The sequence below is a fragment of the Phascolarctos cinereus genome, unplaced genomic scaffold, assembly GCF_003287225.1.
Source record: "Phascolarctos cinereus isolate Bilbo 61053 unplaced genomic scaffold, phaCin_HiC Scaffold_5;HRSCAF=322, whole genome shotgun sequence".
Classification (NCBI taxonomy): domain Eukaryota; kingdom Metazoa; phylum Chordata; class Mammalia; order Diprotodontia; family Phascolarctidae; genus Phascolarctos; species Phascolarctos cinereus.
The window spans coordinates 245,594,672-245,622,047 of NW_027555958.1; the positions used below are offsets into that span (position 1 = coordinate 245,594,672).

A 27,376-nucleotide genomic window follows, 5' to 3' on the forward strand; every position below is an offset into this window, starting at 1 on the left:
AAATGTGACAAAGGAGTGACAGCACTTGTACCCCCATCTACCTTCTTTCCAATAGAATCTCTAGATATGTGCATGATTATTGATCTTGACAACCTCCTCATACTTAGAGCAGGCAAGAGCTCATTTTTGGCCTTTGATCATTTTTCCATGTGTTGAATATTCCACATAGTCTTCTATTTGAGCTAATAGTAACTCAAAAGGAGGAGTATCTAGGTGTTCTTGACCGCCATACTTTTCTAGGATGCTTTCTTTCTGTTGTTCTTGGAAATTGTAGTTGTACCCACCTCTTCCCACCTCCAGGGGCAGCTGCCTTTCAGCATTTGCACTAAGCATTTCAATTCAGCACCCTCTTCTCCAGAACCTTCATCCCTGAGCTAAGTTGCAGGTGACACACAGATAAATACATCATGGAGCTTCTAAGCTACCTAAGCCTATTCAGTTTCATAAGTCCCAACTACCTACTCTGTCCAGGGAACTTTGCTAAAATTGGGATACTAAAACAAAGATGCAAGGGACAGAAGAGAGAAGGGACCTGAGGACAGACCTCCTGGATTACACATAGCGAAGGCAGAAAAGGAGGAAGAAAAGTTAGAAGGACCAGTCAGATGTAGAATAAAACCACATTAGAGAAACCAAAGGAGGGAGGGTTGAAGGAGGTACAGGAGTATCAGCTACCACAGTGAGACCAATCTCACAAGGTAAAGAAAATCTGATTGTTTCTGTAAAGTAACTCTCCAAAGCCTTTTTCTCCCTGTCCTCTTGGAACAGGTTTCTGCCTCATCAGGAAGGAAACATGCAGTATTTAAGAAAGAGCAAATGAGGCTTTTATCAACTAAGTTCAAAGGAAGCAATTTTTCCTGATATTGGAGAAAGCAAAGAAATTTCAGAAAAGGTCAGTATTGATGAGGAAAGAATACAGACAGATATGTTGAGAACTTATGCAGATATATATATATATATATATAACATACACATACCTACAAATAACATATATACACATATACATATAAACACAGGCATGTGTAACTATATAGAGATATACATATAACCTTCTGCTCTCTCTCTCAGATTACATGAAAATAGCCTGTGTTGTTTATCGTCTTCATATACCAAAAGGCTGATATACATTTGAGCACCTCCACTAAAGTCTTACTGCCATGCTTCATTGTAATACGGAATCAAACATAGACTTCCTCTAAAAAAAAGTAAAATAAAAAACAATTAAAACAAATTTTAAAAAATCACTCTCATTTTCTAATACTGCCTCTTACTCCAAACAAACAGAACCTTTCCTGGTAACAAAGAAGGACAGTCAAGCAAAACAAATGAAGATATTGGCCATGTGTGATATCACCTGTCTCCTTTGGTGATAAACTATGTCTTGACCAAGAAGAGAGAAGCAGAAATGTTCGTAAGTTTTCTTAATTCAATATTAATCATATCATTGTTCTGAGTTGTGATGTCTTGATGTTTTCCCAAGTTTCTCTGAATTCTTTATAATATTGGGTCATTACATTCATATGCTACCATGTATTCACACATTTCCCCTATAATAGTCTTTATTTCAAAGGATCACAGATTTAGAACTGAAAGGCAACTCTGAGACACTCTAGTCTAACTTCTTCATTTTATGAAGAAGGATACTGGAGCTTAGTCATCATAATTACACAGGGTTGAATTTGCTTTATGCCCCTCCCTCCCTTTCTGTTGCGATTCTTGACACTGTCATAGTAGGAATCATGAATAAAATGATAGCTGTGATTTCATTTGTGTGGGGAACTTCCAGCTGAGGACTACCCTTCTGCCAATGCAGATCAGTAATCATTCTAAAAATTACAGTCTGGGAGTTGCTTCAGCAGGAAGAGGCTGTGACTAGACCAGGATCACACAGACAATATATCAACTTCAAGGGTCACAGATATGAACCTGCTCTTGGGAAAGTTGTCAAATAGGACGCCAGGTTGACTGGTTGGCCTTTGCTTGGGCCATTATAGCACCATCCGCATTTAGAGCTGTTTTTGCTCCTGTAAACAACCTATGATGACATTTCAGATTCTCAAAAATCCAAATTTTCTAGACCTTTCCATTTTGTTTCATGTGTAGCTTCCTTTCACGCCCACAGAAACAAGATGGACTGCATGAAGTCTTCCTCTTGGAATTACTTTGTGTTTTCCCATTACAATGGGATGGTCCCAATAGAATGTAAGCTGCTCCCTCTACTTCTTTCTTCTCCCCAATATCCTTTTATTGCTATTTCCACAATGCTTTGTGTTGAACAGCTCCAGGGTCAAAAATGAAAACCCTGGCAAGTAATTTTTACATTAAGAATACTTATAGCTGAGAATCCATTAAGATTTTTGCAGCAGAGCTAAGTCCTATTTGAAGGCTCTACTCTGTGCACCATTCAATTCCTATATAACTTTATTTCAGAAGACATAATCTATCAGAATAACACATTCACTCATACTGTTTAAATAAATCTAAGTTTTGAACATAATCAACATGTCTTTAAAAAACTTTGTATTATTATCATCCTTAGCAAACATTAACATTTTCCTGTACAAAGAAGAATAGAAAAATAAGAGTATCTAAAACTGCAATTCTCCACTGTGTACAGCTGGGTTATTTTCTAGGTATATTTCAGACTTAACAAGGTAGCTCCAACACTGGCCTGCTCTGCTTCAGACTTCCCCATGTGTCCATAGTCAGGGAAGTAGGTGGTTGAATCCTAAGTAGTTTTCATCTTCTTGGCAGATGGCCTCTCAAATACATCTTGTACCCCAGCTGCTTTTTGCTTGAAGAACTTGGTATTTTGGGCACTGTCTTGTCCCCAAGCTGAATCAAAGGAAGTGGTGTCTCGATCCACAAGGTGGGTGTATTTGGTTCTGCCCGACTGTCCAAAATTCTTGACCTGCATCACTTTGGGAAGAATTGTCTTATCGAAATGATCCTCCAGGGTGGGAGCACTGAAGTCTCTCTTGTATATTTCTTCCTCTTCATCCATAAAGAAAGCATCCCGGTGATAGTGCTTCTGCAAGAACTTGTGTTTGCCCTTAAGAGCTTTGTTCGTAATAACTTAGCCATTTGCTCGGAGTTCAGCTCGTCTTTCTTCCTCTGTCAGGTTTCGCAGGCGTTCAACTTCTGCTTTCTCCTTCTTGATCGCTTCTCGTTCCTCTATGTCTCGTTTGATTCTTTTTAGCTCCCGAACTTTCCATGCCTCATATTCCTCCTCACTGTTCTCGTCATCTGTATTGAGTGCATCTAGGGCAGCCAGGGAACGTTTGTTGGCCTTCAGTTCCTTCTTTTACCTCCTCTTCCACGATCTTCAGCATGTACTTTCGCTTCTCCTCAGCCAGACGTTTTGCCTGCCGCTCCAATTCCTTCTTCAATGCTTCCGCCTCATGTTCTTGAACTGTCTCCCTGTTCTGCTTTTGAATGAAGACTGGCTTGAGGCTGGGTTCCATTTCATCCTCACCGTCTTCATACTCGGACTCTAATTCTGATTCTTCAGAATGCCTTTCATCGACCACTTCCCTGACTTCCATTTCCTCATTTTTCCTCTCCTGTGCTCGCTGAAGCATCCTGCAACTTCATTGGCATCAGGAACTCTTGGGTGAGGAAGAGCCCCCGTCAATGCAAATTGGTACTTCTGCTCTCATCACTAAATTTTCTATCTTTTAAAAATATTTATTTATTTTTAGTTTTCAACATTTACTTTTATAAGATTTTGAGTTCTAATTTCTCCTCCTTCTCTACCCTTCCCCCTGTACAAGATGACTTGCAATCTGCTATAGACTATATATGTATAATCATATTAAACATATTTCCATATTAGTCATGTTGTAAATGAAGAATCAGAACAAAAGGGAAAAACCACTAGAAAGGAAAAAAAAGCTAAAAAAAGAGAGAAAATAGTATACTCAGATCTACATTTAGACTCCATACTTCTTTCTTTGGATGTGGATAGCATTTTCCATCTTGAGTTTTTTTGAGTTTTCTTAGATCCTTGCATTGTTGAGAAGAATTAAGTCTATCAATGTTGGTGTTACTGGGTACAATGTTCTCCTGGTTTTGCTCACTTCTCTCAGCATCGGTACATGTAAGTCTTTCCAGGTTTTTCTGAAATCTGCCTGCTCATCATTTCTTATGGAACACTAGTATTCCATTAAAATCATATATCACAACTTGTTCATCGATTCCCCAATTGATGGGCATGCCCTCAATTTCCAATTCTTTGTCACCACAAAAAGAGCTGCTATAATTATTTTTGTATATGTGGGTCCTTTTCCCTTTGTTATGATCTCTTTAGGATACAGAACTAGTAGCAGTATTGCAGTTCAAAGTGTATGCACAGATTTTTAGCCCTTTGGACATAGTTCCAGATTGCTCTCTAAAATGGTTGGATGAGTTCACAGCCCCACTAACAGTACATTAGTGTTCCAATTTTCCCACATCTTCTCCAACATTTATAATTTTCCTGTTTTGTCATGTTGGCCAATCTGATAGGTGTGATGTGGTACCTCAGAATTGTTTTGATTTGCATTTCTTTAATCAATAGTGACTTAGAGCTTTTTTCCATATAACTATAGATGGCTTTAATTTCTTCATCTGAGAACTGCTTGTTCATATCCTTTGACAATTTATCAATTGGGGAATGACTTGTATTCTTATAAATTTGACTCAGTTCTTGGTATATTTTAGAAATGAGGCCTTTATCAGAGACATTGGCTATAAAAATTGCTTCCCAGCTTTCTGCTTCCCTTATAATCTTGGCTGCATTGGCTTTATTTGTGCAAAAACCTTTTAATTTAATGTAATCAAAGTTATCCATTTTGCATTTCATAATGTTCTCTATCTCCTGTTTGGTCATGAATTCTTCTGTTCTCCATAAATCTGATAGGTAAACTATTCCTTATTCTCCCAGTTTGCTTACAATATCAGCCTTTATATCTAAATCATGAACACATTTTGACTCTTTTTGGGGTATATGGTGTGAGATTTTGGTCTATGCCTAGTTTCTGCCATACTCTTTTCCAGTTTTCCTAGCAGTTTTTGTAGAAGAGTGAGTTCTTATCCCAGAAGCTGGGGTCTTCAGGTTTATCTAATAATAGATTTCTATAGTCATTGACAACTGTGTCTTGCATAGTTAACCTATTCCACTGATCCACCACTCTATTTCCTAGCCAGTATTAAGCAGTTTTGATGATTCCTGCTTTATAATACAATTTAAGATCTGGAATGGCTAGGCCACCTTCCCCTGCATTTCTTTTCATTAGTTCCCTTGATATTCTGGACCTTTTGTTATTCCAAATGAATCTTGTTATTAGTTTTTCTCACTCTATCAAATAATTTTTTGGTAGTTTGATTGATATGGCACTGAATAAGTAAATTAATTTAGGTAGAATTATCATTTTCATTATATTAGCTCAGCCTACTCATAAGCAACTGATGTTTTCCCAATTATTTATATCTGACTTCATATGTGTGAAAAGTGTTTTGTAATTGTGTTCATATAGTTCCTGGGTTTGTCTTGGCAAGTAGACCACCAAATATTTTATATTGTCTACAGTTAACTTTAAATGGAATTTTTCTTTCTATCTCTTGCTGCTTGGTTTTGTCAGTAATATGTAGAAATGCCAATGATATATCTGGGTTTATTTTATTTCCCGCCACATTGCTGAAGTTACTAATCATTTCAAGTAGATTTTTAGTTGATTCTCTAGGATTCTCTAAGTATACCATCATATCATCTGCAAGGAGTGATACTTTTGTTTCTTCATTGCCTATTCTAATACCTTCAATTTATTTTTCTTATTGCTAAAGCTAATGTTTCCAGTTTCGTATTGAACAACAGTAGTGATAATGGACATTCTTGTTTCACCCCTAATCTTATTGGGAATGCTTTCAGCTTATCTGCATTACTTGTAATGCTTGCTGATGGTTTTAGGTAGATGCTACTTATCATTTTAAGGAAAACTCCATCAATTCCCATGCTCTGTTGTGTTTTTAATAGGAGTGAGTGTATTTTGTCAAAAGCTTTTTCTGCATCGATTGAAATAATCTTACAATTTCTGTTAAATTTTTTTATTGATATGGTCAATTATGCTGATAATTTTCCTAATATTGTACCAGCCCTGTATTCCTAGTATAAATCCCATCTCATCATGGTGTATTATTCTTGTGATAAGTTACTGTAATCTATTTGCTAGTATTTTATTTCCTTTTTTTTTTGCATCTATATTCATTAGGGAAATTGGTCTATAATTCTCTTTCTCTGTTTTGGCTTTTCCTGGTTTAGGTATCAGCATCATATTTGTATCATAAAAAGAATTTGGCAGGACTCCTTCACCTATTTTCCCAAATAGTTTATATAGTATTGGAATTAATTGTTCTTTAAATGTTTGGTAGAATTCACTTGTAAATCCATCTGGCCCAGAGGTTTCTTCTTCTTCTTCTTCTTCCTAGGCAATGGTGTTAAGTGACTTGCCCAGGGTCACACAGCTAGTAAGTGTTACGTGTCTGAGGCCACATTTGAACTCAGGTCCTCCTGACTCCAAGGCTGGAGCTCTATCCTCTGAGCCACCTAGCTGCCCCTCTTTTTCCAAGCTATTGACTATCTGTAGCACACCTCTCATATCTTTTCCCAATTTTTCTTTTACCTCCCTTATATGACTTTTAAAATCTTTCTTGAGCTCTTCCAAGAAGGCTTTTGGGGCTAGAGACCAATTCATATTCCCCTTTGAGGTTTCAGTTAAAGGTATATTGACTATGTTGTCCTCTTCTGATTTTGTGTTTTAATCTTTCCTGTCACCATAGTAATTTTCCATGGTCAGTGTTCATTTTTGCTTTTTTTCCTCATCTTGTTTGGTTATTTCCTGGCTTTTAAAGTTTAGCTGTCCTGCTGGAGCTCAGGGAGCACTGTCCAATCTTCTTATGCTGGGGGCTGGGGTCCTGGTCATTTGCCTTTGTATGCTGGAGCCTCAAGTGCTGGCAGCTGGAGGCTGTAGGGGTCTGTCAGCTTACCTGGTGCTGAGTTGGGGTCCTAGTGGTGGTGTCTGGTATGTGCCAAGGCCAGGGGTTTTTCTGCATTTCCCTGGGGCTACACTGAAGCACATGGAAGTCTGGCTGCTGAAGGATGTCTGCCTGCCAATGGCTACACCAGAGCACAAGGTGGTTCTCTACCTGTCTGGGGCTCATCACCTCTCACTGGTTTTTACCCAAGTGAGACACACTTTTCTTTCCAATCCTCCAAATTTACTGGGCTAAAAGAGTTCTCCACCCCATTTTTCCTCTGGTTCCAGGATTTTTTCTGGGGTGCTATTTTTTGGGAGGTCAATAAGGGAGAGTGACAGTGATTTACTGCTTACTCTGCCATCTTGGCTTCCAGAAGTCCCAAATTTCCTATCTTATCGTATTGTTCAGAGCCCTGAGAGCTGAGTTGGCCAGGGTCACACAAATAGTTTGTGTCAGAGATCAGGTCTTCTTTTTGAGGGCTGGGTTAGTGGAGCCTGTTGGCGGACCCCTGTCTGACCAACACAAATGCTATTTTCAAAAGATTGCACTTTCAGCTCCAAAGTTCTTTATCTTCCAGCTTGAAAGTGTTAGCCTCCCTTTTCCATCTTCCATTATTTATTTCAGGGGCTGTGCATCCAACTCAACTTAACAAGCTACTTAAAGTTCCCTGAGAATGTTAGCTATGGGGCAAAGTGAAAGTTCCATAGGGACATGTACTGTGGCAGCCACTCCCTCAGGAGTTTGAGGGGTTAAAGCTGTGGTTTTTGCTGCTTGGTCAACCAGGTCACTTGCATGGGAATGAATGCTGTTCCATTGGCTGTGCCCTGGAATTTTAATTACTGCTAAGTCTTGGGGATACAGTAAATAGTCTAGTAGATGGGAAACCTGTTTCTGATTTTTAATGAGCTGTCCTGAGTAGGTGAGGAAGTCCCCATGTTTTCATAGCAACCTCACTTTCCATCTCAGGTAGATAGGTGGCAGGATTGAATGTACTTACAGCAACTACATTCCCTCCATTCCCAGAGGTGAATAAATCAAATGGGAAAGTTAACAACAATAGGTGGGGCACTGATGACTGACTCAATGTCAGTAACATCTGAAATCCACGAACTGGAGGGAGCTTGGATAAGAGCAGCCCCTTTCTCTTAGCCATTGGTGATGAGCTCAAGGTGGACCCCAAGAATGTTGAGGTACTACCTGAAATGATGAGGAATAGATGTGCAGGTCCTAGTGTCCTGAAAGAATTCGCTCAGTCTCCAGGTTAAAGAAAGGCATTTATTGGGGTGACGCATCCAAGCGGGCCTGCTCCCTCTGAGGCAGAGCCCCAGTGGGCTCTATTCCACATGGGAGGCAGAGCATAGGACACAGGCCCTGCTCCCCTAAAGGAGCAGAGTCAGGTTAAAGGTATGGTTTAAATACAATTTTATGGAATGGAGGAAGGGGACAAGAGAATGGGAGGAACAAGCCTGGCTCCAAAATGCCTGGGATGTCAGGTGGTCTGGAGGTGATAAGCAAAGAGAACAGAAAAGGGAGGGAAAGAACCTCTCTGGAATTGAGGGTGCTTTGTGAAAGCACATGGATGAGTCTATGGTGGGGGCTTCAATGCATAGTCTTCTCTGATCACTTTTCTGTCAGGTCACATCCTGCATCTTATCTCCTATCTCATGACCTGATTGCTCTACCTTCCTCAAACACTCTTTTATACCTCATTATTCCCCCCTCAAGAAATATATACCCAAATGCTTTTGAGAGAGTGATGAAGGTCTCTTCTTCTGGAACTACTTCCTGCTGGAAGGGGCACTGAGCTGTCCCTGCCTGAGTAGGGGTGGGGAGGGGAGTAAAATGAGGCTGAAGCAACATCCAGGGGATGAAGAGAGTGTGGGACAGATATCCTTATTGCATGACCATCTGCAGGTGGACAGCCAGTAGTCTAGCAGACATAAATCTGACAAGCTAGTTTAATATGCAGGGCCCAAATAGAAGGAGCATTAAAAGTGATGTCAGAATAGAGGAAAATAAAGAAAGAAACCAAGAGCCCCATGATGCTATTATTTACTTTTGACATACAGGATTATCTGATCTTTTTATTTCCTCAAAAGTTTCCACTCTGATTCCACTTCCTTTAGAAGGATGAGATGCTATTGAGAATCCAACTCTACACACGTAAATATAAGTAACAACACTTTTGCAGGTAGAAAGTTTTCTACCCTCAAGTTCAATAGTTATACAAATGAATTTACTTATGAGACTGATTTTATTCTAATTATCATAAAATACTTGAGAGGACACATATGTAACTAGTTCCAAAATAGTGCATATCAATAAGTTGTTTACAATAAAACATGTTTGTACCATAGGACACAGTATAAATAGGTATTGTTTCCATAATAATAACAAACTTTAAATGAAATTGGATTTTCCATTAATGCAAAAATATTCCATAAGTTACCTCCTCTAAGAAATTTGAATGCACTGAAATTCTTTCCCTTAAACTGAAGATGTTTCTGATTTAGTTTCAGTAATTATTAGAATAACAGCTAGGTCCCTCAACCAGTTGTAACAATACCCAATTATTCTTATATTATTTTGAAACATTTAAGGACTTTATTCCATACAGACACATATCTAGTAACATACAGATAACTAGGACAAATGCCCATTTACTAAATTATTTAAGGTATAGGGGGGAATATAATTTTAGGCTGAATAGCTGAGATCTTAAATTCACATTTTATTATAGTAGATCAGATGTATCCCAGCCTTAATCTGTGGGATAATGATTCAACACTATGTTTGTACCTTTGTTTCACAAACTTCTTTTCCCTTTGTCTAATTATTCCCATTTCATTCAGAAAGAATGCTCTATTCCCAGGATTTAATCTTTCACATGACTATGCAGGAGTACTAATTTACCCAACTGTTTGGAATATGGGATGACTACACATTCAGACTGAAAACAGCAAGATTTCACGTACTTGCATTGTGCTCACATCTTTCATTAACCACTTGCTTTGACTATAGAAATTTACCACAAAAAAAGAAAAGCAAGGACATAATTAGATAAAATATCATAGTTTCCCAACCATGTATTATCAATTCCACCTCATAGCCAGACTCAAGAATACTTAAATGGGAAACATTCCTTTTCAAAGGAACACAATGGGGAAGCTGAATCAGGAGGATCCCATCCTAGGCTGAGTCTGCCTGTCCTCTCAGCTTTTCCAGATGCAGACCTCCACCTGTAGCAATCACATTCTCTCTGAGTAGCTTGTGGCATTTCTCTCACATGGTGGATTAGTAATGACTATTGACTATTGATGGATTTTTTATGATCCATCAGACAACTCAAAACAGAATTTGTTATGGTCCCATGAGCTTTTACCTCAGATGGCAAGTTTCGCTAATCAAAAATTTACCAGGACTCACATCTCAAATTTAAATTTGTCCTTTGGCAAACCCAATCACTAGAGATCATTTCTATATACTTGCACATTCTCAGCAAGCCAAATTCCTTTTTTAGAAACAGCATAACCCAAACAAGCTCTTCGGCAAGCTTATAAAATTAAGAAGGATGGACAGGGATCCCAGAGAAAGGGCTGCCTTATGCACCCCATCCACCTTTAGAACTGCCATAGGCTGTGATTTTTTACTAGCTCTGAAGACTGCTCTGAATGGGCAGAGGCTATCAGGATAAGGTGTCCCCTCATCCCCTTCTTTCCACACACACATGCAGTAATTAATTACCAGCTTTAGGTTTTACCATTTAAACAATAACCAACAATCTTACAATTTTCACAAGTGATAGCCAAATTGTTTTTAGCTGTAACACAAATAATAAACTTCAGATGACATCAATTGTATTTTCAGATCATGTAAAAATTACTTATAGAAGTATGGGCTGACACCGATTGGTTGGTTTTTTTACCTTGACCTGTCCCCCTTAACTCTCTCCCCATGGCTCTGGCTGTAAGATACTTCCAGGCTGTAGCTGCTGCCCCTCTCCCTCCTTCCTTTCATCAGGTAGGGGAAGGTGAATTTGCAGGTGGGGAAAAGGATGAAATTGTTTTCCTAATCTGATCTGGGATGAGAGGGGTTTACAGAAAAGCTCCGGGGGGGGGGGGGGGGAAGTTTGTAATCCCCTCACTGAGATACCCTTTTGACTCAAGGGAAGGGAGTGGGGAAAAGTAATGTTCAGGGTTGTAAGGAGGTGTTTCCAGACTCCTTAATGATCAATCACAAATCCTCCAGAATCTGCTAAGGTGTTTTTAACTGTTCTAATTTTTCACAACCTGGTCAGAGATGGAACTACGGGAAGAATAATCTCAATTTTTATTTGAACTTTTATAATGTATCTTGGTCCTCTAGATCATAGAGTTCAGGCACAAAGCGTTCATTTTCAAGGTCTTGGAGACCTAGCTTTTTCTAGTTCTAACCTAGGGGTAACTTTCAGGGAAGTTCCACAGAGTCCCCATGCCAGGATATGGTGGCCAGGAGGCCAGGAGAGAATAAGGATCCTGCAGGCATGGGCATGGGGACAGGGAGTCTTGGTGTGTAGAGGAAAGGTAGTAAGCAGCTGCAGTTTTCCCAATTCCCTAGAGCCGAGAGAATTGAATTGGGCATATGCTTCTGGATAGGGCATCTATCCTCTATGCTGTGGAAGGTGTGCCCAGGGCCACGATCTCAAACCACTGGACTGAGAGCCTGTGAGCATCAAGCTGAGTGCAAGACAGCCTTGTAACTGTCTGATCTAATGGGACCTGAGAGGTTAGGCCTGAAAAGTACCTCCAAGCCTTCCTAGGTGCTTGGAGAGCAACCCCAACTGCAGAGTGAAAAAGGTATAGGGAGAAAGTTTTCTCCAATCTTGGCTGGAGAAAAACTTGAGAATAGGCAGTTTCCCAAATAAGAAAACCAACTGCAGAGGCCCACTTCCCCACCTCCTCCAATGTCTCATGGGGGAGGGGAAGGAGCAACAAAGGGTCTTTAAGTTTTGGAGACCAAATTTCTTCACAAATCATTTTTCTGGATTATATTGAGGTCAGGCTGTGTTATGATGAACACCGGGCATCTTTCCTTAAGATCTCCTCCCCCTAATTTCCCATCCTAGCAGCAATGACAGACTCAGTGCAAGGAACTGCTAGATGTTCCCCCTTGCTTTTGCCACAATCTGTCCCATTTTAAAGGTAAATACTCAAAGATAATAGCACCATTTAACCATACAAGTGCACACAATACACAAATACACAATAAGGGGATATAACAACACAAATACATAAAATACAAGTACACAAACACAAATATTCCACATTGCTAGCAATTCATTCAAATTATAGAAGTAAACATTCCATAACTCTAACCAAGCATGCAGCTAAAATGTTAATTTCAGCCAGTTTAACCTCATAGAAAACCAAGTGTGCAAGCAATTCTTATGCAAATAAAATTTACCTTGTGTGGAAATAAAACCCATAGTCCATGGCTAAGACATGCATTTATAAAAGAGAAGAAAAGAGAAAAAACCCAGGCCATAGCTGGCCCTGCATTATAGGAGAAAAGACATAGGCAAAAGCCAAATCTTGTACTAACAGGCCTTTTCAGAGTAATCAGGGCCAAGAAAACGTCCCAGGAATATTCCTCACAGTGAAAGTGAGTTTGATCAAAGGCTCCTTTAATGGAGTGAGAGTGAGCACTGAACCTGCCAGACCACATGAGTTGAAACTCTGGAAAAAAATACAGTGGCCCCTGTCCCTTCTCCCTGGTATTGCAGAGCTCAAAGCTTCACCCTATGTCCACCCCTTAAAAAACTTCTGACATCAATTAATGTTAGCAGGATTTTGCTGAGTCAGTCTCTAACCTAAGAATAAAACAGCAGGCCAGAGACAAAGTGCCAGTAATCAGATAGCCATTTAATTAATTAGTTTCATTATGAGAAACAAATTTGCAAATTGGGAATTCTCCAGATCAGAATTCCACTTTGGTGAAGTGAAGACAGAGATTATGTACAAAAATCACAATGGGAAGGGTGGGGAGAAGGTAGATTGCAAATACTCATTCTCAGGGCCAGAGAGATTTTCCATGACAAACCCACAAACAGAAGACAATACAACAATTGTGGAGTTCAATGGGAGCAATATTGCTTGAGTCCTTGGGGGTCATTACTTGTGCACCACAGGACCAGAATCCTGTGCCAGGAACAGGTTCTACAGTCTTTGATTCAATTCACTTGAAGTACATAGGCAGAAGTATGTCAGTGATAGTGAGTATTATCAAAGGTTTGAATTATCATTTCAAGCTGCATTGTGAGCTGACTCACAAGGCAGGCAATTCTGAAAAACCTAAACTATTAGCATATTCATTACACATATCATATCTATTATTATAAAATCATAATTCCATTCATGTCATGTTTTCAGAATGTAGTCAAATGCCATTTGTACACTAAACACAAAGAGAAAGGAAGGGAAACCAAAGATTAGTTCACCTATGTGGGGAGAGGAAGAGAAGAGGGGCTGGGCAGACATTTTATTATAAATGCACTGGGACCTTTGTGCTTTGGTTAATACTGGGGATGTCTAACTAGCTTTGGCATAGCAAGATGCTGAGAGCCAAAACAGCTGCTTAGCTTTTCCTGGTGTTAGAGGATTTTGCTGCCAGTCACAAACTTTTTTTCTGCACATTCAGGAGTCTTACTACTCACAAAAATTATGGATATTAGACTTAAAGTGGAACTCAGAAATTACCTAATACTCTTCATGCAGGCATCGGACACTGAGTAATAATCTCCAGCAATGGGGAGAAATTGCCGTACAACTGGACCCTTGAGCCAAAGGTTAGACAGCTAACCTAGAAAATGCCCTATTTCATCATATCCTACTCAATCCTCAACTTCTTTTGGTGTGGTTTTTGTCACTACTACTCAACTGAAACTGCTCTGTTTAAGGCATCCAAAGAAAATTACCCAGATGATCTCATCAGATCACATGGGTTTAACTAATCTCTGTGCAGGTGAGTCACCAAATCTGCAGATTCAGCCACTCTATCTCTTCTGAGCTCCACTCCCCATTCAGGAATTGCCTTTTGGACAATCCCAGGTGGATATCCAATAGGCATCCCAAATTCAACATGTCCAAAATGGAACTCATTTTCCCCACCAAACTCATTTCTCTTTAACCTTCCCTGTTTCTGTTGAGAGCATCACAATTTTTGACTTAACCCAGTTCACAAATTCATAGTCATCTTTTCATCTCCACTCTCCCTTATCACTCTCCATAACCAATGAATGGCAAGTCTTTCCAAGTCTAGCTCCATAGCATCTCTGCTATTTATCTCTTTTTCTCTCTCTACTCAGAGGCCCACTACATTATTTAAACTATCATCATCTTTTGCCTGGACTATTGTGATAATCCCCCATTATACACTTCCTGTTTCCAGTCTCTGCCTCTGTAATCCATTCTTTACCCAGATGCCAAATTATTCTTCCTAAAGGGAAGACAGAATCCTGTCATTTCACTGATCAAGAATCTTTAACGGTTCCCTATTCATGCTGCTACAAAATTCAAACTCCCCTGTTTAGCATTGAAAGCCCCAATCTGTTTAAGACATTTCATTTTACTAGACCATATTTACTCGACCTTTCAGCCAGACTGGACTTCTTGCAGTTACCTGATCTTGATACTCAATGTCCCACCTCCATTCCTTTGTACAAGCTGAACTCTGTGTTTGCAATGTTCTTTTGATTTCCCCTCCACCTTCTAAACCATTTTGCTTCTTTCATGTTTCAGCTCAGGCATCATCTCTGGGCACCCTTCCCTGCTACCCCTGCTTGTTAGTGTCCTCTTCCTTCTTAAGCTGGATTCCCTAATTACATGAAAGTTTCTTGTAGGCAGGTACTGTTTTTTTCATTTTTTCCCCTTCATATCCCCAGCCCATAGCCTTGCCCATAGTAGGACTTTAAAAGTGAATATTCTATAGAGTTTTAGTGGAAAGATCTCTGGATTAGAATTCAAGGCACTTTTCCTCTCCCTAGACCTTAACTTCTTTCTCTATAAAATGAGCTAGATGGTGTTTAGAATCACTTTAACTTTATGAGTTTCCTTTGTAAAAGGGGAATAATGCTTGCACATCACAGAGTTCTTGAGAGAACTGAATAAGATAGTGTACATGGAGACCAGAAGTATAAATAAGAGTAAACTGCTGCTGTTTCTGCTGCCACTATTATCACCATTCCCACCAGCAGATGAGAATGAGTGTGTGTGAGAGACCTTTGTAAACTGAAAAGGTGTAGGCAAATGTAGGCATGGTTTATCATGGTTACTTTCCATTACAAGGCTTATAACCATCTTGGCAGGCTTCCTCCTATTTCTTCCCATCTTTCCCCTCCTCATTTCTTCCCAGGGGAAGTATACCTAGTGCCAGCCAGGCCACCTGTAGCTGTCACTCTGGAAGTAGACACTTTCCAATATAACAAGTGAATGAGGAGCCAGGAGAATGGAGCATGAGCAGCCAGCACTCAGGGTGGAAAGACTAGTTGAACCCTTGACTGAAGCTGCACTTTCCCCTTTCTCTCTTTTTCCAAAGAGCACTACTTCTTCCTTCCTCTAGAGCTCCTGACTGTCACATATACCATTGGCTGGACCAAGGTTCCCTGGTTAGCCCCTGAGCATCTCTTCCAATCAATAAAGGCTTTGTTTCATGACATTTTAGGTGCTAGGCAGATTAGACTGTGCCAAATTGGAGCCCAAGGCCAACTTCATAGCCTCATCCAGTGCTTTCCATATTTTATGTAGCAATCCCCACCCTCTCCTTTAAAAAAAATCAAACTCGTATCACTTATGGTTTTTGGCTGAGAGTGATAGTGATTGGGCTGAATTAATTGTCAGTGAGAACAATTTTGCTGTGTTAGCCTCAGTTTGAGTGACTGATTGGAAATTCACTGTTATATTTAAAAGCTGGATTTATTTATGTCAGAGTTGTACTGAATAGCATCCAATAATTTTGATAATTGCCTCCCTTTTCACAATCCCTCCTCCCCCAAAGAAAAGAGTCTTACACTCTTCCTTCCCAAGGTAGACATATCACTCCACTTAGTTTGGAAAACTGTACACATCTGAAGTCAACTGATCAGGATTGGGGGTGATTTGTAAGGGAAGGGAGAGGAGAAACATCTTAGGAGGACTGATGGGTGGAAAGGTGTACCTCTCTACAGGCTCCTCCTTTGTCTTCCCCATATGATTTTCCACCCCCAAATGCACTGTCTTAGCAGTGGCTGGCCCTAGACATGATCTCAGGAGTCAGTGTTATCCCTGTGCTCCCTCTAGGCCCAACTTATCACTATCCCAGTCCATATACTCTGTACCTCCCTTCAAAACACTCCCCTCATTCACTATCTCCACCTCCTTTCCAGAACTCCCTAAAACTATGTAGTATTTTCACACCTCAGTTCTTTACCTCACAGTTTCTCTGGGCTTGACTCTACCTTAGCCTTTTGGTCTCCTTTAGGTACTCCCTATCTGTTCACTATTTTTAAAAAACAATGATTTATTTCTTTTTTTAATATCATGTATATTTCCCATCGTATTCCTCCTCTTCCCCTTCCCAGAAAGCCACCCTTTATAATAAATAATAAAAAAGAGGAAAATACAGTTCAGCAAATTTAATTGGTATATAGAACAAGTCTGATATATATGTAATGTTCCACAGACATAGTTGCCCACCTCTGCATAAAAGTAAAAGGTGTCATTTGTGTCTTCTTAGGGGCTAGGCTTTGGTAATTATAATTCAGCAGCATCAGGTTAAAATTTCACAGTAACTGCCATGCAAAGTCTTTCTGAGGTGGGATAGACAGAGACCAACACAGGAATAAGATTAGATTTTCAGTAAAAGAATTTCCGATTCTTTGACTTAAGGAGCCACCTTGTGGGCAACTCAGGTCGGAGAATCCCCAGTTTGGGGACTCACTACTGGGAAGCAAAAGTGAAAACCCAGGCTCTGCGGCTAGGGCCTGGGGCAGAAAGAAAAGGGATAAAAGGAACTGGGGACCCAAAGCAGACGCTGGAGACACACCTATTTTCAGAGTTAGTTCTGGGTATTTGGAAGTTTTTGGCTCTTCCAAGGTGATGTAATCTTCATAAAGGTATGGTCACTGTTCTTCTGGTCTGTACTCTGGGTCTTACTTAGGAAGGGCCTCTGATCCCTTCCATTGCAATCAACACTGCTATTCAGGGCCTCCTACTCCCTTGGCATCAGAAACAATACTGTTCCTCAGGATGTGTAGTCCCTTGGGACCAGAAGTTATGCTGACTTTCAGGACTTCTCACTTTGACTAAAAGTCCTCCTTTCTACCCTTGAACCTGGAAGTGGGTATAGGTAATGGAGGTGCCAAACAGCATCTGGTCCTGTGTCCAGGGCTGGCACAAAGGTTTCATACAATCTCTTTCTGACCAGTTGCCAGATCCCCATACAGGCACTGGCTTGAGAGTTCCCAAAGCTGCTAATGTTTTTGTCATTACCACATAGTCCCACCACTAGAATTTCATGCACTGACGTTTCATGCGTTCTGAGCCAGCCTCCTCCCCCATGTCACAGATCTCTCTTTCTGACCTCCTATGTTGTCTTGGACTGGAAAGATGTCTCACTCTGCCCTTTTGTTCATTCTGCCACTCCAAAATTTGATTTTAGTTGTTATTTGAGAGTTGTTTGGAGGAGGATGTTGGGAGGGCTTATCTAAGTGCTTTTGCTACTCCATCATCTTAGCTTCACCCTTGGAAGTCCTCCCCAAATTAATCTCATCACATTTCTTCTCAGACTGCCTACAGCAGATTTATTATGACACCCTCACTCCATCATGTTACTTCAACCCCTGCTTCCCTGTCTGTGGTGTCACAGCTCTGTTTACTGAATATCAAAACCTCAGGACATTTTTGACTTCTCTGATTATATTCTGACTCTTCAATTTCTCTCTTTAAAATTTCTGGTTTGTATTCCTCCTTTCTATCCTCACTGCCACTACCCTAGCCTAGGCTTTTATCACTTCGTGTATGAATAGCATTAAGTCTCCTACCTGGTCTCTCTGTCTACAGTAACCTCAGGGGAATGTCAGAGATTTGGCCATATGGGAAAGTTCAGGGTTTTTACTTTTTGGGGTCCAGATTCCATCTTCTTCATTCCTCCCTCAAACAAATGGGACCCAAATTCTTTTCAGTCTACTAAAACACTGTTCTCAAGAGACTTCAGTGACTTTATTGTTGCCAAATCCAAGGCCACCCCTCTAACTTCTGATATTTCATCTTTCTGTATCATTTAGTATTGAATACCTCTTCCTTGACATTCTCCCCACTCTTAGCTTCTGCACTGCGGTACCCCCATATTGTTCTTACCTTTCTGACTACCCTGTTATGCTTGTGGGTTTGTTCTTTAACCATTCCCCAAGGTTCAATCTAGTCTACAAGCCTCCAATTTTCCTCCCTCTGTACTTTCTGGAGCTGATTCATGTTCGTGGTTTTATAGTCATCTCCATTCTGATGGCTTCTAAAGTTATATTTCCAGTCCTGATATTGGAGCCTGAGTTCCAGTCCCTTTATCTTTACTGCCAGCTGGACATCTCCATTTTCATTGCATGGCCCATTGCCTTTTATCAACTCAACTCATATCACTTCAAACATTACATGTCTCCACAGTTCCTCTATATCACCTCCCCTTGGACCTGGTTTCCCCACCTAACCCAAACTCTTACCTCCTTTTTTCTTTCTTTTTTTTTTTTGACATTACTATTCCCACAGTCATTCAGTCTCAGAATCTCGGGCCATCCTTGAACACTTTTTCTCCTCCCCTCATTTCTAACAGCCACTGAGTTCTCTCATTTCTTTCTTTAAAATAGCTCTCATTTCCCTATTTCCTTTCTTTCTCCACTACCAATATCCTAGTATAGGCTTTCATCATCTTATTGCTGGATTTCTTCAAGTGTCCTCTTTTCTTTTTTTTTTTTAATTTTCTTTTTTTTACTTTTTAATATAAATTTATTTATTTTTAGTTTTCAACATTCACTTCCACAAGTTTTTGAGTTCCAGATTTTCACTCCATCTCACTCCTCTCCCCACCCCAAGACGGCATGCATTCTGAATATCCCTTCCCCTAGTCTGTCCTCTCTTCTATCTCTCCCCCCCTTCTCTTATCCCTTCCCATTCTATTTTCCTGTAGGGCAGGATAGACTTCTGTACCCCATTTCCTGTATTTCTTAGTTCCCAGTAGCATTTGAAAACATTTTTTTAAACATATGCTTTTAAAACTTTAGGTTTCAAATTTTCTCTATTCCTTTCTCCCCACCCACCATCATTGAAAAGGCAAGCAACTCAATATAGGTTGTACATGTGCAGTTAAACAAAAAGCTTCCATAGAAGACATGTTGTGAAAAACTAACTCTATTTCCCTTAATTCTATCCTGCCCTCCCATTTATTCTATTCTTTCTTTTGGCCCTGTCCCTCCTCAGAAGTATTTACTTCTGATTACCCTTTCCCATCTCCCCCTCTCTATCATCCCCCTGCTCTCTTGTCCCCTTCTCCCCCTTTTTTCCTGTAGGGTAAGACAGTTTTCCATACCCAATTGAATGTGCATGTTATTCCCTCCTTAAGCCAAATCCTATGAGAATAAGACTCACTCACTCCCTCTCACCTTCCCCGTTTCCCCTCCACTATAAGAGACTTTTTTGGTTTTTTTTTTATGAGATAATTTACCCCATTCTGCCTCTCTGTTTCTTCTTCTCCAAGTATAATCCTCCCTCATCCCTTAATTTTATTCTCCAAATATGACCCCTTAATCTTCAACTCACCCTGTGCCCTCTATCTATCTATCTATACATACATATAATTTTTTCCCTCCGACTACCCTAATACTGACAAAGGTCTCATGAGTTATAAATATCATCTTTCCATGCAGGAATGTAAGCAGTTCAATTTTAATAAGTCTCTTATGATTTCTCTTTCCTGTTAACCTCTTCATGTTCCACTTGAGTCCTGTATTTGACAGTCAAATTTTCTATTCAGCTCTGGTCTTTTCATCAGGAATACTTGAAAGTCCTCTATTTCACTGAATGACCATTTTTTCCCCTGAAGGATTATACTCAGTTTTGCTGGGTAGGTGATTCTTGGTTGTAATCCTATCTCCGTTGCCCTCTGGAATATTATATTCCATGCCCTGCGGTCCTTTAATGTAGAGGCGCCTAAATCTTCTGTTATTCTGATTGTGTTTCCACAGTACTTGAATTGTTTCCTTCTGGCAGCTTATAATATTTTCTCCTTGACCTGGGAACTCTGGAATTTGGCCACAATATTCCTAGGAGTTTTCCTTTGAGGATTTCTTTCAGGAGGAGATCTGTGGATTCTTTCAATTTCTATTTTGCCCCCTGGTTCTAATATGTCAGGGCAGTTTTCCTTGATAATTTCTTGAAAGATGATGTCTAGTCTCTTTTTTTGATCATGGCTTTCAGATAGTCCAATAATTTTAAAATTCTCTCTCCTGGATCTATTTTCCAGGTCAGTTGTTTTTCCAATGAGATATTTCACATTGTTTTCTAATTTTTCATTCTTTTGGATTTGTTTTACAGTGTCTTGATTTCTCATAAAGTCACTATCTTCCAATTGCTCTATTCTAATTTTTAAGGAAGTGTTTTCTTCAGTAATCTTTTGGACTTCCTTTTCCATTTGGCCAATTTTTCTTTTTAGGGCATTTTTCTCCTCATTGGCTTTTGGGAACTCTTTTGCCATTTGGGTCAGGCTATGTTTTAAGGTGTTATTTTCTTCAGAATTTTTTTGGGTCTCCTTTAGCAAGCTGTTGACTTGTTTTTCATGATTTTCTTGCATCACTCTCATTTCTTTTCCCAGTTTTTCCTCTACTTCCCTTACTTGCTTCTCAAAATCCTTTTGAGCTCTCCAAGGCCTGACTGATCATATTTTTCTTGGAGGCTTTGGATGGAGGAGCTTTGACTTTGTTGTCTTCTTCTGGTTGTATATTTTGATCTTCTTTTTCACCAAAGTAAGATAATATAGTCTGACTCTTTTTGCACTGCTTGCTCATGATCCTGGCCAGTTACTTGAGTTTTAAACTCTTTGTTAAGGTAAGAGTCTGCTTCCAATGTGGAGAGTGTACTGTCCCAAGCTTCAGGGGTTTGTATGGCTGTTTTCAGAGATACTTGTAGGGACCTGCAAATTTTCAGTTCTTCCAAGGTGGTATGATAAGGGGCGAGGTGTTTTCTCCTTTCCTGGCCTGTGACCACAAGTATTTCTTTCTGTCCTGTAACTGTGAGGAGGGGTTCCTCTCCACAGCCACTACAAGCTCCACCCCGCCAGCACTCCTTCTCACCCCAGCACCACCACCCAGAACTGTGACCCAGATCCAAACATGGGCAAAGCAAAAGATTTCTGCCTGAGCACTGGCAAAGAGATCCCTGCAGTCACTCTCTGACCAGCCACTGGACCCCGCCTTCCTTTCTCAGCACCAAAGAAACAGACTTTTCCCACTGACTTTGCAAGTTGTCTTTGGCATTTGTGGATTGAGGAGTCTGGAAACCTCTGCAGCTGCTTGCGATTCAATCCTATGAGGCCTGCTCCAGGTTTGCTGTGGCCTGTGCACCCATGCCATGCTGAGCTCTGCTCCCAGCCCCGGCGCATACACCTTTCTGATCAATCATCCAGGTTGTCTTGGGCTGCAAATTTGTTTCACTCTGTCTTTTTGTGGGTTCTGCTGCTTCACAATTTGGTTACAGCCATTTTTTATGGGTATTTGGAAGGGCTTGGGGGAGAGTTCACTCTGCCATCTTGGCTCCATCCACCAAGTGTCCTATTTTCTTGATGTTAGTAAAAGTAGTAGTTAACAGGTCATGTACACCATGTCCAGATTCACCTTCCCCAAACCATTGTTTTTTTTCATAACATTACCATTAGTGGCTTCTATAGGGTTCAAGTTCATCCCACACTGGAGTTCGATTCAGTATATGCATTCTTACCTTCCATTTCTCCCCAATGTAAATTCTTTGCTCCATTTAGGCAAATTTCTTTAATATCCCCTAAACATTCTATGTTTCTTCTCACTTCACCAGTCCCTCCATACTCCACCATGTTTGTCAGAGATGTCTTTTCTGCTCCTCTCAGCCTGTCCAAATCCTAGCCATCTTGAGACATACTTTCTCCACAAAACTGCTGTTGATCATCTTAGAGGACATTCCTGTTTCCCTTCTCAGAATTCCTGTCATATTTATTATATGTTCCATTGATTTTTCTGATTTTTCCTTCACTATTTTGTGAATCCCTTAATACATTGAAAATTCTTTTGAGGTTGAGACAACCTCTCCCTTGTGGGAGAATGGCCATAATTACCTTTCAGAAAAGAGATGGAAGACTCTGTTTTGGTTGGGTATCATTTCTGATAGTTCTCCATGATCACAGGTAGCTTACATGTAGATTGCATGTGTACTATGATGTACTATAGAAGTATGTATGCTATGATGTACTATAGAAATATGTATGCTATGGTGTACTATGAGAGTTAAACTTCAGCCAAAAAAGTAGCCTAATACCCTGACTGTTCCCACTAGTAAGACTAGGAAATACCTACCATCTGAAAAAGGGGACTTTGGGACTGGTTTCCACTAAGAAGTGTAGAGGTAAGGGAAATGCTGGGGTGGATGATATTATATGCCCTATTAGCTATATGAGCTGGCGAATTTATCGCTGGAATTGAATCAGGATTGGTACAAAGAAGCTTTACTCCACATAACTCATCTCTTTATGTGTTTGTTTTTAAATTTAAAGAAATTTAATGAGAAGAAATCTCCTCCTTCCCTGCACCACTGGAAAAAAGAAAAGTAAAAAAAATTTATTGTAACAAATATTCATAGTCAGGCAAACCATATTCCTTCGTTGCTTGTGCTTAAAAAAATGTCATTTCTTACCTTAAATCGAGCACCTTTCTTTCAGTAAGTGGATTATATACTTTATTATTGGTTCTTTGGATCATGGATGGTTATTGTGTTAAACATATTTTTTATAACTTTTGAAGTTGTTTGTCTTTATAGTGTTTATATAGAAAGTGTTCTTCTGGTTCAGCTCATTTCATTCTTCCTCAGTTTATAAAAGTCCTCAAAATTGTTCATTTTTATGCCATTGATGTTATGGTATAAACTATTCTTCTGGTTCTGCTCATTTCACTCAGTATTAGTTCATGTGTCTTTCTATGTCTTCTTGAAATTGTCCATTTCCTCATTTATTATAGCACAGTAGTATTTTATCACATTCATATGCCACAATTTATTCAGTCATTCTCTATCAATGAGTATCCTTGTAGCTTCCAGGTTTGGTTTTTTTTTTTCGGCCACCAAAAAAAGAGCTATTACAAAGGTTTTTTGTATATTTAAGATATTTTCCTATTTCTTTGATCTCTTTTGGGTAAAGGCCTAATGTGGTGTGGGTGGATCAAAGGCCATCATGCACTATTAACTAACTTTCTGTATATAATTCCAAATTCCTTTCCAAAATGGTTATACTCATTCACAGGTCCACCAACAATACACCAGTGTGCCTGTTTTCCCATAGAGCCTCCAGCATTTGTTATTTTCTTTTTTCTTGTCACCTTTGTCAAGTTGATGGAACTAAGGTTGTTTAAAGGGTTGTTTTAATTTGCATTTAAAAATTAATGGTAATACAGTGCATTTTTTCATATGGCTAAAAGCCTGGATTTTGTCTTTTGAGAAGTGCTTGTACATGTCCTTAGACTATTTATTAATTGGAGAATGGCTTTTATTCTTATAAATTTGAATCAGTTCCCTACACATGTATCTTGGAAATGAAGAACTTTATCAACGACACTTTTCCTAGTTAATTGTTTCGCTTTTTGTCTTAGCTTAATCAGATTTCTCTATGCAAGATCTTTTAAATTTTATGTATTCAAAGTTGGCCATTTTATCTTTTGATGTTTTCTCTCTCTTTTTTGGTCATGAACTTTGCTTCTCTCCATAAATCTTGGTTATTTTTTCCAAGTTTCTTGAATTTGTTTTTTTTTGTTCCTTTCAAAAATATTTTAAATAAGTGGGTTTCCTCTGTCAAATATTTACATGCTGATTGCATGTAAAAAAAACAATTTTTGACATTTAAAAAATTTTTTTGAGCTCCAAATTGTCTCTTTCTCTCCTTTACCACCCCCCTCCCTGAGGTGATCAGCAACTTAATTTTGGTTATACGTGTGTAATCATGCAAAATATGTTTCCATATTAGTCTTATTGTAAAAGAAAACATAGACCAAAAAAGAAAACATAAAAAAAGTGAAAAATAATATGCTTTGGTCTGCATTCAGACACTATCAGTTCTTTCTCTGGAGGTAGATAGCATTTTTCACCATGAGTTCTTTGGATTAGTCCTAGATTACTGAGAATATCTAAATAATTCAGACTTGATCATGATACAGTATTATTGTTACTCTGTACAATGTTCTCCTGGCTCTACTCACTTCACTTTGCATAAGTTCAAATAAATCTTTCTGGATGTTTCTGAAATCATCCTGCCTGTCATTTCTTACAGCACAATAGTATTCCATTATAATTATATATCACAACTTGTTCATTCCCCAACTGATGAACGTCCTTTCAATTTCCAATTCTTTGCCACCATAAAAAGAGCTGCTATAAATATTTTTGTACAAATAGGTCCTTTTCCCTTAAAAAACAACGAAAAAACCCAAAAGGCTCTGGACAGCTAGGTGCCACAGTGCATAAAGCACTGGCCCTGGAGTCAGGAGGACCTAAGTTCAAAAACAACCTCAGAAACATAACACTCACTAGCTGTGTGACTCTGAGCAAGTCACTTAACCCCAATTGCCTCACAAAACAAACAAGCAATCAAATAAAAATAAAAACCTCTTTAGGATATGGACCTAGTAGTGGCATTGTTGAATCAATGGGTATACACAGTTTTATAGCCCTTTCAGTGTAATTCCAAATTGCTCTCTAGAATGATTCAATCAGTTCACAATTACACCAACAGTATTCAGTGTTCCAATTTTTCCTCATCCCCATCAACATTTATCATTTTCCTTTTTTGTCATATTACCCAATCTGATAGGTGTGAAGTAGCACCTCAGAATTGTTTTAATCTACATTTCTACTGATTTAAAACATTTTCATAGGACTTCAGATAGCTTTGATTTCTTCATCTGAAAACTACCGATCACATCCTTTTACCATTTATCAATTGGAGAATGATTTGTATTCATTTAAATTTAACTCAATTCAATATATATTTGAGGAATGAGACCTCCATCAGAGATACTTGCTGTGAAAATTTCTCCCAGCTTTCTGCTTTCCCACGAATCTTGACTGCATTGGCTGTTTGGGCAAAAACTCTTTGATTTCATATAATCACAATTATCCATTTTAAACCTTGTAATACTCCCTATCTCTTGTTTGGGCATAAATTTTTTACTTATCCATAGATCTGACAAGTAAATTATTCCATGCTCCCTTAATTTACTTATGGTATCATCCTTTATGTCTAAATTGTGTACCCATTTTCACTTTATAGTAGTATATAGTGTGAGATGCTGGCCTAAAACTGGTTTCTGTCAATCTGTTTTCCAGTTTTCCCAGCAATTTTTGTCAAATTGTGAGTTTTTGTCCCAAAAGCTTGGATCTTTGGGTTTGTCAAGCACTTGATTACTGTGGTCATCTATTACTGTGTATTGTGTACCTAATCCACTGATCCACCACTGTATTTCTTAGCCAATAAAAAATTCTTTCAATAATTACTGCTCTATAATATAGTTTGATATCTAATATGGCTAGGCTACCTTCCTTCATGTGTTTTTTTTTTTAAATTAATTTCCCTGATATTCTTGACCTTTGTTTGTCTAGATGAATTTTGTTATTATTTTTTCTAGGTCTATAACATAATTTTTGGTAGTTTGATTGGTATGGCACTGACTAAGTAAATTAATTTAGATAGAACTGTCATTTTCATTATATTGGATCAGCCTACCCATGAGCAATTATTATTTTTCTAATTGTTTAGATACGACTTTAATTGTGTGAAAAGTGTTTCGTAATTGGGTTCATATATTTCCTGGATTTGTCTTGGCAGATACACTCCAAAATATTTCATATGATCTACCATTATTTTAAATGGAATTTTTGTTTCTATCTCTTGCTGCTGGACTTTCTTTATAATATGTAGAAATATTGATTATTTATGTGAGTTTATTTTATATCCTGCAACTTTTCTAAATTTGTTTATTATTTCAAGTAATTTTTTACTTGATTCTCTACGATTCCCTAAGCATACCATCATATAATCTGGAAAAAGAGATAGCTTTGTTTCCTTTTTGCCTATTCTAATTTCTTTGATTTCTTTTTCTTCTCTTCTTGCTATGGCTAATATTTCTAATACAATATTGAATAACGGTGGTAATAATAATGGACATCCTTGCTTTATCCCTGATCTTATTGGAAAGGCTTCTAGCTTATCCTCATTACAAATAATTCTTGATGATGGTTTTAGACAGGTCCTACTTATCATTTAAGGAAACACTCCATTTATTCATATGCTTTCTAGTGTTTTTAATAAGAATGAGTGTGTGTATTTTTTCAAAAGATTTTTCTGAATCTATTGAGATAATCATATGATTTCTGTTGATTATTTATTGATATGGTCAATTGAATTTGTTTTTAAGATGTGACCTTTTCTATCTAGACCTATCCACTTGCAGCTCATTTTGGCATAAGGTGTGTGGTATTTGTAATTTCTTCCATAGTGTTGTCCAACTTTTCCAGCAGTTTAAAAAATTTTAAAAAAATGGTGACACCTTTGCTCAGTAGCATGGGTCTTTGTGTTTATTGAACATTAGACTACTAGATTAATTTGCTTCTTCATGTTGTATATCTAATCTATTCCATTGATCAAAATCTATTTTTTTACCAACACCAAATTGTATTGAGAATTATTGCTTTATATTATAATTTGAGATCTAGTGTGACTAGGGCCTTTTGATTTCTCATTTTTTTCTTCATTCTTGCTCATGAGATTCTTGACATTTTTAAACCTCTATATGAATTTTATTATTACTTTTCTAGTTGTATGAAATAATCATTTATTAGTTTGATTGTCATGGCACTGAATAAGTAAATTAAGTAGCATTGCCATTTTATTATATTGACTCATCCTACTTATAAGCAATTAATATTTTTCTAATTATTTCAGTTTATTTTTATAAAAAATAGTATATAGTTTTCTTTATATTGTTCTCATGTGAATCTTGGTAAGTATCCCAGAAATTTTATGCATTCTTTAATTATTTTAAATAGAATTACTTTTTCTCTTACTGTTGGGTGTTATT

The 27,376-nt window shown here is 38.6% G+C and overlaps 1 pseudogene; it reads right to left on the reverse strand.

Annotated features, from left to right (window-relative positions):
• Positions 1 to 2,728: 2,728 nt before the first annotated feature.
• LOC110199327 (microfibrillar-associated protein 1 pseudogene) lies at positions 2,729 to 3,581 on the reverse strand (annotated as a pseudogene).
• Positions 3,582 to 27,376: the final 23,795 nt, after the last annotated feature.